Source organism: Mauremys mutica, unplaced genomic scaffold (assembly GCF_020497125.1).
Source record: "Mauremys mutica isolate MM-2020 ecotype Southern unplaced genomic scaffold, ASM2049712v1 Super-Scaffold_100303, whole genome shotgun sequence".
Taxonomy (NCBI): domain Eukaryota; kingdom Metazoa; phylum Chordata; order Testudines; family Geoemydidae; genus Mauremys; species Mauremys mutica.
Window position 1 is genome coordinate 211,458 of NW_025423309.1, and position 13,308 is coordinate 224,765.

Sequence of the window (13,308 nt, forward strand, 5' to 3'; positions counted from 1 at the left end):
CACACGCCTCTCTGCCACCGTACAGCACCACTCTTGACCACGGTGCCCCTGGGCAATTCCCTGGTGGCACCCACCCCTAAGGCTGCCCTGGCTATGGGCTTCAGAGGGAGTGACCAGACCAGGCAGCCATGGAGAGCTCCAGCCCCTGTTCTCCCCTCCCAGCTTCTAGCAATCAGAGGCCAGGGACATGCTTCCATGCTGATGGCAGGTACTGCTCGATAACGAGCCAAAGTACATTCATATTCCTCATCTGAGTCAGATGCCACCCACCGAAGATTGATTCTCCTGTCTAGTGGTTCAGGTTCTGCAGTGTCTGCATCAGAGTGTTGCTCTTTGAGGACTTCTGACAACATGTTTCACACCTCGTCCCTCTTGGATTTTGGAAGGCTCTTCAGATTCTTAAACCTTGGCTCAAGCGCTGTAGCTATCTCTAGAAATCTCACGTTATACTTTCTTTGTGTTTTGTCAAATTTGCAGTGAAAGTGTTCTTAAAGTGAACAACATGTGCTGGGGCATCACCCAAGACTGCCATAAAACGAAATATACGGCAGAATGCGGATAAAACCATGGAGCAGGAGACATACAGTTCTTCATCAAGGTCTTCAGTCACAAATTAATGCATTATTTTTTTAACGAGCGTTATCAGCATGGAAGCATGTCCTCTGCAATGGTGGTTGAAGTATGAAGGCATATGGATGTTAGCATCTCTGGCACGTTAATACCTTGCAACGCTGGCTACAAAAGTGCCATGAGAGAGCCTGTTCTCACTTTTAGGTGACGTATATAAGACACGGGCAGCATTATCTCCAGTAAATGTAAACAAACTTGTTTGTCTTAGCGATTGGCTGAACAAGAAGTAGGACTGACTGGACTCTAAAGTTTTACATTGTTTTCTTTTTGAGTGCACTTCTGCAACAGCAAAAAAAATCTACATATACAAGTTGCACTTTAATGATAAAGAGATTGCACTACAGTACTTTATATTTTACAGTGTAAATATTTGTAATAAAACTATATATAGTGAGCACTGTACACTTCGTATTCTGTGTTGTAGTTGAAATCAATATATTTGAAAATGTAGAAAAACAAAAAAATTAAATTAGTATTCTATTGTTTAATGGTGTGATTAAAACAGATTAATTATGATTTTTTTAAAGTTAATAGCGTAAGTTAACTGCGATTAATTGACAGCCTTAGATTTGAATTTTTCTGTCACATGCAGGACAAGCTGGAATATCCGTGTGCAGGGAAAGAGCCTGGGGAGAATTGTGCTGGGAAATTATTTCCTGTTCTGACATGTTCCCAGTTGCCCTTTTTACCCTAACAGGCTGCAGCGCAACATCCATGTTTTGCTCCAGCTCATTCCGTCCTCCCAGGGGCCGGGGAAGGGAAATGGCTGCGGTGGAGCCAGTTGAGGGAGGGATTATCAGGGAGTTGCTGGCGGGTTCCCTTTGCAGGGAGAAAGGGCAGTAAATACATAGGGGGTGGGAACTTCCAGGGAGGTTGGTCTGGGTGGGAGAGGGCAGGAAATCCCCAGGGTGGGGGACAGGGTGTGACAAACCTGCTGGGATTTGTTTACTGTGAGGCTCCAGCATTTCTCAAATGTGGCCACCAGGGGCTTTTATTGTGGCCACAGCCTCCTGGGCTGTAATTGAGGGGGAGTCGGGGGCAGCAAAGCAGCGGCTCTTCCCCCCAACTGCCTGCAGGGGCTGGTCCCTACCCGCTTCCGGAGTCATAAACACTGCAGGAGCAGGCAACAAGCAGGAGTTCCCCTCCTCCCCACGTGCGGTGGGGCTCAGGCTTCAGGCTTCTGCTCTGGGATGGTGGGCACCAGGCTCAGTCAAGATACATGGAACGTAGGCTGGGTGGGGAGAAGTCTGTGTAACTCATCCAGTTATTGATATACATGTGACCTCGAATATTGCCAATCTGTGTCCCCCCCCCACACAACCCCCCCAACCAACCATCTCCCAAACAGACCCTCAGTCTGGAAAGCATTCATCCCTCATGTTGTTGAAAAAACTCACAGCAAACAGAAGAATCTCAGCTTTTAAAACAATTTTCCAGCAAGACAAAGAAACTCACAGCTGTAGACTCAGAAAACACTCCCAAGGAATTTTAACAATATGTTGTTATGAAGAACTTAAGTGCTAAAGAAACCTGATTTTCCAACTATTTTAAAAAAAATCTTCTCAAATCAGCATCTTTAGAGTGAATCTTATTCTGCTTTTTTAACCACACAATTCTCCCCAAAAGGAGAGGCACTGGTCCTGGAAATAGTGCAATACCAGGTCAATGCATGGGGTGGTCAGAGCAAGCTCCTATTCCATCCCCTTGTTTCAAAAATCAATTTAATATACAGTTCTTAAATAAAGGACTTATCAGATATTAAGCTGATAAGAACAGATTTAAATTTTATTAGAGAATATTTAAAATAAACTATACAAAGTGTTTGAAGCGTCAGTTATTGTGTCATTGGGGGTAACATACAGGTTGTGGGGGGATGTTAGCATTTTGGTGTTAGGCAGCATATACATATACACAGTCTGTCATGTCCCCAATGCGGGGTATACGGTGGGAGAGTTCAAGGTACAGCCAGCAAGCAGTGAGGGCACATCACTCATACAAACAGGTTATGGATAGTCGTGGGCGTGAGTAAATGAGCGGACTGGGTAATGGTGATAGGGTGCCCCTCACAGGGCAGAGTTCAGTTTGGTTGGTTCAGGGCTCAGGGGATAAAGTCCAACAGAGGAAGTTTACAGGTCTCTTCCCCCTTGCGGGTGCGTGGAGTCACGCCGGCTCACTCTTGGTATTGACGGTGGCCGGTGACGTGCTCTGTGTAAATGTCTCTGGACCACCGAATAGCATCCGAGACCATTAGGCATCTCATGAGCCGCGCGTATCGACGGCCCACCCCACAGGTCCGCAGCACGCGCTCATTAAGGGGGTCCCAGGCGCCCAAGGCCCCAACGATCAGAGCGTCGGTGTAGACCTCGTAGCCCTTTGCTCGCAGGGTGTCAGCCAGGGGAGCGTACTTTTTGAGTTTGCGGGCTCGGGCTTGGCGGAAGGCCGTGGTCCTATTCTCGAACGGGATCGTCACGTCGACAAGGATGATCTTTTTCCGGTCCTCATCCGTGACGACGATGTCCGGGCGCAGTGGGCTGTCAGTGCCGGGGATGGCACGATTGACAGCGATCTCTCCCAGGTGCGGGGCGATGGCCTTCACCAGGCGGTCCTGGACGGCGTTGTGGCGCAGCTGCCAGGCTCTGCCGTGGGGTCTGCAGCTGCACAGGACGTGGGGCAAGGTCTCCATGGCGTACCCGCACCTCCGGCAGCGTTCGTCCGGGTTCCCGTGGCGGATGGCTCCGTTGAGGGGGACACAGTTCAGTCGGGCGTGGTGTATGAACCGCCAGTCGGCGAAACGGATGAAGCTGCCTGAGGGGAGGAAGTGGTTGCTGGAGTCCCACTTGCTGGTGACCTCAAAAGCCTTGCCCTGGTCCGGCTTTTTCTTCAGGGTGTCCACGTAGAGCGCGCGGGTGGCAGCCTTCAGCGACCTCTCCAGCATGCCTCTGGCTCCAGGGCTGATGATGGTGTTGTCCTCCGTCCCGATCTGCGGTATCAGGACTCCTAGCTCCCGCCGATCTTCGCTCCATACCCAGCGGCAGCCCAGTCGCTTTCCCAGTCGGCGGGTGGCGTTGCGGGCGCGGGTCCACAGCGAGGCGACGTCGCCCCTGAACGGGCCGAATTCTCCATCCAGGGAGCCGCTCAGGAAGGTGGCCATGTCTTGGTCGGAGGGGGGTCTGCCGATTCGCCTCGCGGTGGCGGCGCGCAGGGCGGTCGTCGCGATGTTCTTAACTGTGGCGTCCGGGCACATCAGGAGGCGGAAGGCATGCGTGATTACCGCGATGTCGCAGAGGTCTCCCATGCGGGGGACGTTGGCGCCCCCGTGACGGTGAGCAATGTATACGAGCTCATTGCTGGCGTTCTGGGGTAGGGACAGCCACTTCTTCACCAGCTGCCGGATGTTGTTGTCCGCCTTGTTGAGGGGCACCTTTGCTACGGCGGATCCTCTCAGGACGAAGGCGATGCGGGGGATCAGGAAGGTGTTGAGGGCATTGATTTTCTGCCATGGCGCCAGCAGGGATGCGTCGATCTTGGCGGCGTCCTGCAGGATCTCCCGGATGGTGTCCTCGGGGGTCTGCCGGACGCGGAAGCCCGTCGGCGTGCCGAGGTGCTGGTACGCCTGCCCCTCCGCCATGGGGACAACGGACTCGCCCTGGATAAGGAACTCCGTCGTCAGCACTGAGTCCCTCTTGTTCCCGTCAACACGGAGGGACGCGCACTTCTTGGCGTTGAAGCGGAGTCCCGTCCAGTCTGCGGCTCTCCCAATGGTGTCGAGCATGCCCTGGAGTCTCTCGGGGTCATCCGCGATCAGGACCAGGTCGTCCGCGTAGGCCAAGACGCTCACTCTCTCTCGCCATGTAGGTCGAAGCCGTCAGTGCCGTCGGAGATCGCCCGCAGGAGCGGCTCCATGGTGAGGTTGAAGACGATGGGGCTGAGGGGGCAGCCCTGCTTCACGCCGCTGCGGATAGGAATCTCGGTGGTCTCTCCTTCCACCGAGCGGATGGTGGTGCTGCAGCCCTCATAGAGTTCCCGGATCAGGCGAAGGAAGGTCTCCGGCATCCCGAACTCCCGTAGCGTGAGTATCCGGGAGTTTGTCTGGCGGCAGGCGGGTAGCAGGGCAGTCCACTGGTAGCTGGGGAGTGTGACGCCTGCTCCCCCGCGTGGTGGGGTCTCGCGCTGTCGGTCTTGGGATACGGGAGCTGATTGCTGTAGCACCTCGGTCTCCGGACTTCCTGGCTCGGCATGTCCCTGGGACCCTAAGGGCTACTATAGCCGGGAGCCTGTGCAGGGCAGCAGAGTGCTCCTGGACAGGGGTTGGCTCCCTGAGCTGTGGTGCAGGAGCCACAGGGTCTATCTTATGAGACATTATAAGGTCCCCTCAGTATGTATCTCATATTAAAAGAGATTAAAGTGATAAGAACAGACACTACGCTTTTGATCTTAGCTCCAAGGAGCAGAGAAGCAATGCTGAGAGTTTCGGATGCTAGGCAGCCGCTCTTCCCCCACTGCTTTCTACTTCAGCACGAGGAGCTCCCAGACACGCACCAAACACCATTCACGACACTTGATAACTAGGTAACTCGAAGTGATGATCACTTCCCCGAAGTGACTCCACTGGAAGAATTCAAAGCAAGAGCCCTTAACACACAATTCTGTTCAAAGACAGAGAAGTCTTTCACCCTCCTTCCTCTTGCTGGTTTCCCTATATGCTCCTAATTTGCATAAACGCACCCACTGACCTGTGACTAACAATCTCTCACTGTTAACTCTTACGCAAAACAGGCCAAAGAAAGCCTATGCAAGCGCTATACCGCAGCCCCAATGCTCTTTTCTGCTCCTTCTCAAACGTACACACAAGTGTTTTGCTCCATACCAGTCCAGTTTCTTGTCTAACCACTGCACACGCATGGTATAACCCTACCCTGAGCTGATTCCCGACTTTTGCGCTCAATCCAGGAAAACGAGAATTGAGAGAGAAGATGTGCAGGGAAGTCTTCCTCAACTTGCACTCCACTCCCCAAGGGCCTTTCGGGCTCTTCTGTGGACTTCAGGTTCCATTTGATTGCCAAGGTTTATGGTTTTATTAATTAGCCATCTCCTAATGCAAGGATGCTACATGTCAGACTAAAGATCGATTTTCCAAAAGAGCTGAGAAACAGAACTAAAGCTGAGCCTGAGGTGTTACATTTCCATGAGCATCCAGAATCTGACTGTGCCCTGGCAAGTTCAATGCTTCCGAAAGAAATCAGAAAATAAGGAGCCCGTCAGGGCCCCCTGCTAGCACCCAGATCTAGTCAATCTGTAGGGAAATAAGGAAAAGGCGATGAATAAAGAAGTCAGGAAATAACAAGCAAATGAAGAACGGATTTCTCTCCAATTTACCATGTTCTCAGCTACCAATCAAAGTTAAAGACCTAAAGTCGACCTATCGGCATAAGTACAGATGGTTGAATGGAAGTTAAAAGGAGCTGCTGTGGCAAGTGTTAGGAGCCCGCAAGCAGCATGCAGATCGTTTAAAAATGCTGCAATTAGAGGCTGCGACAAAGTTCCTCCTCTACCTTGGTGGGTCCTGCGCTTATTGGCAGATTTGCTCACCTCAGTGATCTTCCCCTCTGGTGGAACCCACAGTCTGGGTCAACTCCTCCTGTGTCTGATCAGGAGTTGGGAGGTTTGGGGGGAACCCAGGCCTGCCCTCTACTCCGGGTTCCAGCCCAGGGCCCTGTGGATCGCAGCTGTCTATAGTGCCTCCTGTAACAGCTGCATGACAGCTACAACTCTCTGGACTACTTCCCCATGGCCTCCTCCAAACACCTTCTTTATCCTCACCACAGGACCTTCCTCCTGGTGTCTGATAATACTTGTACTCCTCAGTCCTCCAGCAGCTACACCCTCACCCTGTCACTGTCACTGTCACTGTCAGCTCCTTGCACCTCTTGCTCCCAGCTCCTCACACGCACACCACAAACTGGAATGAGCTCCTTTTTATCCTGATTAGCTCTGCCTTGATTGGCTGCAGGTGTTCTAATCAGCCTGTCAGGGGTGCTGAAAGCCTGTGAACTGTACCCAGGTGTGTTCTCAAGCAGTGTGAAAACGTGCAATTCCCGCTCACACTGCACAGGGACAGCACAGCTCCGGGGTTCTCTGGAATCACACAATAATGCTGGCTTTGTTCCCACAGCACCTGGAGCTTTTCACAGTGAGACATGGGGGTGCTGCAGCACCCGCCGCAGCCCTCGGTCCCGCACCTCTGCTTCTCTGCAGGGAACTTGTTATGCCATGAGGGGGTGCAGGGAGACTGTGCAGGAGACCTAGGCCCACGCACTGAGCACTGCAGCTCCAGCGCTGTGTGCGGGATTCATTTCTGCTCTCTGATAAAACTGCTCCAGGCTTCTCTGTCCCACTAATATTCATCCAGGCTCCCCTGCGCTGTTATCTCTCCAGAGCTCTCGCCAGCCCTGCCCCAGGAGAGCTGGGCGCTCGCCCTGCTCTAGGAGAGCCAGGTAGGCCCTGAGCACTAGACGGTGACCCTAGGCCAGTGGTGCCAGAACAATCTGTATAGTGCGGGGGGGGGGGGGGGGGGGTGGGCCCCCCAACCAACTGTAACCCCTGGGTGTGATGGAAACCACGTCAAGCCAGGGGCTGCTGCAGCCCCCCCAGTTCCAGCCCCTCTGCCCAGGCAGCTCCCCCAGCCTGACACACACACCCAGCCCCTGCACCCGCCCCACCCCAGGGCTCCTCAGCCCAGAGGTGAGCCCCCCGGCTGAGTGGGGCATCAGAACCCCCCGAAATTACCCTGGGACCAGCATGATCTGCCTCCGCCCTGCCCTGCTCCGCATGTATTCGGAGTGAGTCAGTTTCCCTGTCCCAACATGTGTCCTGTTCTGTCTCTCTTCTCCTCCCCAGCTCCTTCCAAACCAGCCCATTTCCCTGCACCCCAGGCTGGGTCTCTGCCAACCCCCCTTCTCCCCTCCTGCCCCCAATATCTCCCTGCTCCTACAGGTCTATAGGGCTGGATCCCTCCCTCCCCCCTTCTCCCCTCATTTCCTGCCTCTGGGGGGGTCAATGGAGATGGGCCTTTCCTCTGCCATCCCCTCTCCTACCCCCCCCCATATCCCGCTGCCTCTAGGGGTCTATGGGGCTGGGTCTCTCCCCCCTCCATCCCCTCCCCTGCCTCCAATATCCCTCTGGGGCTCTGTGGGGCTGGGGCTCTCTCCCTGCCCCTGTGCTCTCCCCTGCACACGATGTCCTGGGAGTGACTCAGTTTCCCTGGACCAACATTTCACACACCCCACCCCCACCCGACATGTCTCCCTCCACCCCACCCCATTTCTCCTGCACCCCAGGCTGGGTCTCTGCCAATCCCCCTTCTCCCTTCCTGACCCCAATATCTCCCTGCCCCTGCAGGTCTATGGGGCTGGGTCTCTCCCTCCCCCCTTCTCCCCCCATCCCCTCATCCCTTCCCCCAATATCTCCCTGCCCCAGGCTGTCTATGGGGCTGGGTCTCTCCCTGAAGCCCCGCCCCCAGCGCGGGGCTCACAGACAATCCCCGCTCGGCGGCTGTGACGTGCGCTGGGGTTGTGACGTGCGCTGACGTGTTCACTCTCTGCAGGCAACTCATTCACTGGAGACCAAAACGACAGAAGGTGTCACGTGTCCATGGGCGGGGCTATGCAGATGAGCAGTGTCTGGCGGCAGTGCGGAGAGCAGCGACAGGAACCGAAGGAGCCCGGCGGAGAGAATTCTCTGCGTGTGGACAGAATCCGGTGTGGGGAGTTCGTGCTGTGGGTGCCTGCACCGGAGTCACTTCGGGGCAGTGATTGCTACTGAGCTGCATAGTGACCAAAGGCGTGTGAATGGAGTGTGGTGCCTGGCGGGGAGCAGCTCCTGGTGAAAAGAAAGCAGCAGATCCTGTCCTAGCGGTGGTTTGTGGGGGTGGAGTTTCTTTGCAACCATGAGTGGGATTGTTGTGGGTGCAACTGGACCCCCCCCCTTCTCTGGGGGAGGACGGGCCTTCTACTGTCTCCCTGGGGGAGGTTCATGATGTCACAGCCCATGGTGGAAGGGAGGTTGAATCATGTTTCTGAAGTGGGAGAGCAACTTCTCCCACTCACTCTCCACTAGGGGGCTGGGCTGGGATCTCTAGGGAGGGGAGCACAGGGAAGAAGAAAAAAAAAAAAAACCAGTCTCCCCTATGGAACCCAGGAGTCCTGGCTCCCAGTCCCCCTGCTCTAGACCCCCTCCACTCCTTGGGCCAGGGATAGAACCCAGGGGTCCTGGTGCCCAGCCCCCTCCTGCTCTGACCACTCGACCCCACTCCCCTCCCAGGGTGGTGCAGGGTCACTGGGTCTGTGTCCCAGCTCTGCTAAGGGCCGTGACTGATTTTCCCAAAGTGCTTCCTTCTGAATCCAGCACATCTGCCCCCCCCGCCCGGTCACTGCCCACCCCCGTGTGGGGGCACCAGCACTGTGCCAGGTCGTGATGGGAAATTGTCCAAGCTGGCCCAGGAGAGACCTGTGTGTCCGTCCTGCCCCCTGCTGGTGGGGCTGAGCCCGGCTCTGTGTGTGTGTGTGTGGTGGCTTTGCAGGATTTTGTATCCTGCAGCAAGTGACACACACACACACACACACACACTGACGCACAAAGGGACTCTCAGTCCCAAGAACACGCACACACAACACACCCAGAGGGGCATGCTAGCCCAACCCCCAATGAGAGAAACAATCATACCCTCAGCCACACTCACAATTACACACACACACCAGAATATTTGCAATTGTGCTGAGGCACAACCGCACACAGTTCACTCCCACTCCTCCCAACACAAGGACCTCCTGCCCCACACAGCGTGTGCCGAGGCCTGTGGAACTCACTGCCACTGGACAGCTACCAATGAGAATGGACCTTTCCAGGAGACCAATAGACATGGCCGTGGTGACAGAGGGGGCTGGGCTCCCAGGGTCTGACCCGAGCTGAGACTGGTTCTGACCTAGAGGGGTCTATCCAGCAGGGGGCAGCGTGACCCACACACAAACCCACCAGAAGCACCTTTCTTAGCGGGTCTCCCAGGCCATCCCCCACCCTGCCCCGGGTTGGGTAACAAAAGGGCAGTACCGGACTGGGCTCTGTCACAACCCGGCCCAAGCCCCTCGCTCCCACACGCTGGTGAGTTGAGTAACTGCCGAGGGATTGCACAAGAGAGAGTCAGAGCCAGGGAGAGAACCCAGGAGTCCTGGCCCTGCCCCTGACACACACCTTAACCACTGGCTCCCACTCCCCTCCCAGGGCTGGAGATAGAACTCAGGAATTCTGACCACCAGCCCCCACCCCCATGGCTCTGACCATTAGACCCCACATGCCGATTTTAGTCCTGCTGCCTCTTCTATCCACCCACCCCACCTGTCCATCCCTTTGCTGCAGGTTTTTGGGGTGTCACCCCTGCTCTGCACTCCCACAGTGCAGCCCAAGGCTTTTCCTCCCCACAACCACACATCCTCTCCCTCCTCGTGCTGGATCGTCTGCTTGGCCCCCTGCTCCCTCTCAGGGTGCGCTGTGCTGCGTGGCTGGGGATTGTGCAAGGCCCAGCACCAGGCAATGCAGAACGGACACCACAGGCCCTGCCCCGCCCCACCTGAGCTGCTCTCCAGGTGCATCGGAGCCCAGTGCCTGCACCTGGGCCCTCCTGCCCCACAGGGGGTGAGCTGCAGCCCCTGCCACACTCCGCAGACGGGAGGTGTGTCAAGGCAGCCAGTCCTTGTAACATGGGGAAATCACCACCGGGGTCGATGACATACAGAGAAACCGTTGTTGCGCCAGAAGAGGGCAGCAGAGCACACACACACACACACACATACACACTTGCAAACATACACAAACACCCGCACAAATCCAGCCAACATCAACACAACTGCTAACAGATGCAAACACATGCACAAATCCAGCCACATGAACACACACACACTTGCACAGCCACAAACACAACACCCACAGCTGTCACAACCCGGCTCCAGTGGGCAAGTCACCCAGCAGGAGGGGAAAGATTTGCTTTTGCACAACTGGAGACAGGGAAGTTGAGCACTGGAAGCTCCAGGGCTTTACCTCAGGTCCCACTGACATTTGAACTCAGATTGCAGGATTCAGAGTCCTGAGTGCTGCCCGTTACACCATGGGACTAGCTCGTGCTGCCTTCTCTGCACATCGGTGACCCTTACGGGGTTGGCTCATGTAAGGGACTGTTGGCCCCTTACTAAAAGTTAGTGGGGGGTTTGGTTGGCTAGTTCCCAGCACCAATAGAAGGGGGAAGGGCCAATGGGAAATCAGGCCCCTGAGACTGACAGTTCTCCAAGCTCCAAGTTAGCCGCACTGACAGGCCAGGCAGTGCAATGAGGGAGTCACCAGGCCAGGGGGTCCCATCCTCCGTGGGAGCTGGAACTGCCTGGGCCAGAGTGGGGCGGAGCTAAGGAGAGAGCAGGAGCCCGAGAAGAGCCGGGGAGCAGAGCTGCACCAGCCGGGGAGAACCAGAGCAGATCCGTGTTGGGAGCCGAGCCGCAGCAGCTGCCCAGGGAGCAGATCTGTGCTGGGAGAAGAGCTGCAGCAAGTGGAGCCAGAGAGGCCAGAGGAGCAGCCCAGGGAGCTGGAGGCAGAGCCGCAGCAGCACTGGGGCTGGAGGTAGGTGCAGTGAGCAGCGTGGGAGAGCGAGGGGGACCCTGGGCAGAAGGCCCAGTGCAAGGAGATGCCACCCGTCAAGAGATCTTGCAGGCCAGACTTTTGGGGGTGGGGGGATCATATCCCCTACATGGGGGCTGACACTGGGAACAAGGGGCCTGTCACCTAGAGCACGTGGCCACTGCCAGAGCAAGTGTCCAGCCCGCGGTGTCCCTGCAGCACAGCCAGGGCCTGGGGAGGAGGCCTGGGACATGTGAGGGAGAGACTGTGACCTGCCCTGACCCTCCAGAGACGCTGGTTGTGATCTCCCTGCGCCACAGAACAGGGTGACGTGTTTTCCTTTCCCATCTTTCCTTATGTTTTACATTGATTGCTGGGTAATAAATGGTGTTTGCTTGAAGCACATGCAATGAGGAGTGGGTCAGGGAAGTGCCCAGAGTGGGGACACTGTAGCCCTGTTCAAGTGATCATGACAAGATTGGGGGTCATCAAACCCCCCAGGATTCCTGGGCCCAGCCTTGTCGGGGTTACGAGGTCTCTGCCACACAGGAGAGTAGAAAGAGCGTCCTTGGGGTCAGGCAGCCTCTGGGTAAGGGGGTGGGGACTCAGATCCTTCCACCGGCCAATTGCACCAGGGTTGTGTATAAACCAGGGAAGTTCCCCACAATAGCCAGACCTGAACCCCCTGTACACTTGTGCTCTGTCCTCATTGCTTCTCTGTCTCTCTTCCCCTTATCTCTGCTGCTCCCCCTCTGGGCTTTCTCAGCACCTGGCCCCACAGCGCTTCCTGCCAGCCAGAGACTGTGTGTTCTAGGCCTGCTGCTGCAGTTGTGGCCTCTCTCCTGATTGCTGAGGAAAGGAACCTTTCCAGGCAATGGCCACAGTTTCTGGGAATCCGCATGTGGCTGGTGGGCAGCACCAGGAATCATTTGGCTCCTGGCACACAAGGCAACTTAAAAGCTGAGCGCCCAGACAGGGGATTGAACCCTGGACCCTCAGATTAAGAGCCTGATGTTCTATCAACTGAGCTACCTGGGCTTGGTGAGACTTTCTTCACCGTTCACCACATGAGTGAGCAGGCAGGCAAAAGAGAGGCACAAAAAGTCCCCAGAACCCCTCCTCTTTTTCTGCACAGCCACTGCCTGTCAGCAGGATTCCTCCTCCTCCTCCTCCCTCCTGTGCCTCAGTGCGACTAAATCTCCACAGCTAGACAGCCGGTCCGTCCGCTGCACCCCAGTCCCCCATGCCTGAGCCTCCCTGCCAAAACCCTGCACCTGGCCCCATAGAGTTAAGTCTGTTAGGGCAACAAAAATGATTAGGGGGCTGGAGCACATGATTTATGAGGAGAGGCTGAGGGAACTGGGATTGTTTAGCCTGCAGAAGAGGAGAATGAGGGGGGATTTGATAGCTGCTTTCAACTACCTGAAACGGGGTTCCAAAGAGGATGGATCTAGACTGTTCTCAGTGGTAGAAGATGACAGAACAAGGAGTAATGGTCTCAAGTTTCAGAGGGGGAGGTTTAGGCTGGATATTAGGAAAAACTTTTTCACTAGTAGGGTGGTGAAGAACTGGAATGGGTTACCTAGGGAGGTAGTGGAATCTCCTTCCTTAGAGGTTTTTAAGGTCAGGCTTGACAAAGCCCTGGCTGGGATGATTTAGTTGGGTTTGGTCCTGCTTTGAGCAGGGGGTTGGACTAGATGACCTCCTGAGGTCCCTTCCAACCCTGAGATTCTATGATTCTATGATTCTCACGTGTCACTGGGAACTCGACTTCTTGTGGCCAGAGAGTCTCGGCCCCCTCAGCAGATGACCTGAGAAACACAATGTCGCCTTTTCCAAAGAAGTGCTTGGAGGGGTTTTTCTCATGTTACCATGTGGCCTAATGGATAAGGTGTCTGAGTGTGGATCAGAAGATTGAGGGTTTAAGTCCCTTGGTGGTTGTGTTTCTGCAGTTTTACTGTTGTGCTTAAAGTCCTGCTCCCTTCAGGTCTGGAACCTCTTCTTGGCGGCTCCGGCCAATGC

The 13,308-nt window shown here is 55.3% G+C and overlaps 2 non-coding genes across 2 annotated transcripts; both read right to left on the minus strand.

The window, feature by feature from the left end:
* Positions 1-2,254: 2,254 nt before the first annotated feature.
* On the minus strand, positions 2,255-2,439 carry LOC123360783. The gene has a single exon (XR_006576065.1). It is a non-coding gene; the product is annotated as a U2 spliceosomal RNA (small nuclear RNA).
* Positions 2,440-12,251: 9,812 nt separating this feature from the next.
* On the minus strand, positions 12,252-12,324 carry TRNAK-CUU. Its single transcript has one exon. It is a non-coding gene; the product is annotated as a tRNA-Lys (tRNA).
* Positions 12,325-13,308: the final 984 nt, after the last annotated feature.